The 2,387-nt window shown below is 41.1% G+C and overlaps 1 pseudogene; it reads left to right on the top strand.

Annotated features, from left to right (window-relative positions):
• The first annotated feature begins 2,286 nt into the window (after positions 1-2,286).
• LOC138391113 (U6 spliceosomal RNA) lies at positions 2,287-2,387 on the top strand (annotated as a pseudogene).

Consider the following 2,387-nt stretch of genomic DNA (forward strand, 5'->3'; position numbering starts at 1 on the left):
ACAAAACAAAGTGATCAGGGTCCTCTTTGCTCCCAGGGGGGCAGCGCTGTTGGCCGCTGGGATGTGAGGCTGCGATGCTGGGAAGAGACCCTAGGAAATAGCTCCTCCCCTTCGGTGTGGAGCTGACCTGGAACCAGGGGCACCTGGAGACTGGCAGGGACAGGTACTGCAAAGACTGAAAAAAGAAGAGAGAGAAAGCCATGCCAAGCGGGCCAAAAAGCTACTGTAACCTTGGTTTCAAAGTAGAATGTAGAATGCTTTCCTTTTCCTTTAGAAATTTTTTTTCTTTCTTTTTTTTTTTTTTTTTTTTGAGACAGCGTTTCATTCTGTTGCCCGGGCTAGAGTGCCATGGCATCAGCCTCGCTCACAGCAACCTCAAACTCCTGGGCTCAAGCGATCCTCCTGCCTCAGCCTCCCGAGTAGCTGGGACTACAGGCATGAGCCACCATGCCCGGCTAATTTTTTCTGTATATATTTTTAGTTGTCCATATAATTTCTTTCTATTTTTAGTAGAGACGGGGTCTCGCTCTTGCTCAGGCTGGTCTTGAACTCCTGAGCTCAAACGATCCACCCGCCTCGGCCTCCCAGAGTGCTAGGATTACAGGCGTGAGCCACCACGCCCGGCCTAGAAATTTTTTTCTAAATGAAAATTTTACAAAGCTGTATAGAAAAGTATTGATATGGTGGGATGATCATTTTAAACTCGGGCATTCTGACCAGTTTTATTTTTTAGTTTTCAGCTTTATTTGTTGTTGTTCTGATGGTTGTAGTTTAAGTTCAAAGCGATCATAAAGCTTCGATGTGAAAGATGAAAGGGCAAGAGCCTGTCCCTGCTCTGGTGGTGACAAAGATAGTGGTGGTGACAAAGATAGTGAGAGGTCCCTGGTAAGTACATTAAGTTCATCCGTCCCCAGTACCACCCTACAGATCCAACACCTTTCATTTCCAGAGGTATTGTCCAAGTTAGGCTCTTAATAATAATTAGTATTTAGCCCAGTTACTTGGGAGACTGAGGCGGGAGGATCACTTGAGCCCAGGAGTTCGAGGCTGTATTGTGCAATGACAGTGCTTGAGACTAGCCACCACCCTCTAGCCTGGGCAACATAGCTAGATCCCATCTCTAAAAAAATAAAAATAAAAATAAATAATTAGCATTTAATCTAAGTACTATAATATATAATTCTAACAATAAACAAGTACATAAACAACTAATAAACATACTTAACTGACTTGTCTGAAATCACACAAGTATTAAATGGTTGAGCTGGGGTTAAAATTCATCAGCCTGACCTCCGCTTCCAACCAAGAGAGAGTAAAAGAGATTGGATTTACTATACCTGACTTCAAGATTTATTATAGGGTAAAAAAAGACAGGGTAGTATTGGCATCAAGACAGACAAATAGATCAATGGAACAGAGAGCCCAAAAATAGACCCACACATATATAGACAATTGACTTTCAACAACGGTGCAAAGGCAATCCAAAGGTGAAAGGATAGACTTTTTCAATAGGTGGTGCTGGAACAATTGGATAACTATATGCAAAAACTTTGATCTATACCTCATACCATATTAAAAAATTATCTCAAGGCTAGGAATGGTGGCTCACATCTGTAATCACAGTGCTTTGGGATGCTGAGGTGGGAGGATCACCTGAGCCCAGGAGTTTGAAGTTACAGTGAGCTATGATTGCATCATTGCACTCCAGCCTAGGTGACAGAGAAAGATCCGGTCTCTAAAATGAAAAATAAATACAAATAAAAAATAAAACAAAAAATTATCTCAAAACAAATCATAGACCTAAATGTAACATCTGAAACTATAAAACATCTAGGAAAAATAGTAGAAGAAAATCTTTGTGACCTTGAGTTAAGCAAAAATTTTTCAGATACAACACTGAAAGAATGATTCATTTAAAAGATATAGCCTGGTTTATGCCTATAATCCCAGCACTCTGGGAGGCTGAGGTGGTAGGATAGCCTGAGTTCGGGAGTTCAAGACCGGCCTGAGCAAGAGTGAGACCCCATCTCTACTAAAAATAGAAAAAATTAGCTGAGCATGGTGGTGCACGCCTGTAGTCCCAGCTACTCGGGAGGCTGAGGCAGAAGGATTGCTTGAGCCCAGGAGTTTGAGGTTGCTGTGAGCTAGGCTGACGCCACGGCACTCTAGCCCAGGCAACAGAGCGAGACTCTGTCTCAAAAAAAAAAAAAAAAAAAAAAAAGAAAGAAAGAAAAGAAAAGAAAAAGAAAAAGAAAAAAAAAGAAAGAGAAAGAAGTAAAAGATTGAGTACTCGCTTCGGCTGCACACGTACTAAAATTGGACTAATACAGAGAAGATTAGCATGGCCAACATAAAATTTTAAAACAAGAAAAAAATAACAGATTGAT

Source organism: Eulemur rufifrons, chromosome 8 (assembly GCF_041146395.1).
Source record: "Eulemur rufifrons isolate Redbay chromosome 8, OSU_ERuf_1, whole genome shotgun sequence".
Taxonomy (NCBI): domain Eukaryota; kingdom Metazoa; phylum Chordata; class Mammalia; order Primates; family Lemuridae; genus Eulemur; species Eulemur rufifrons.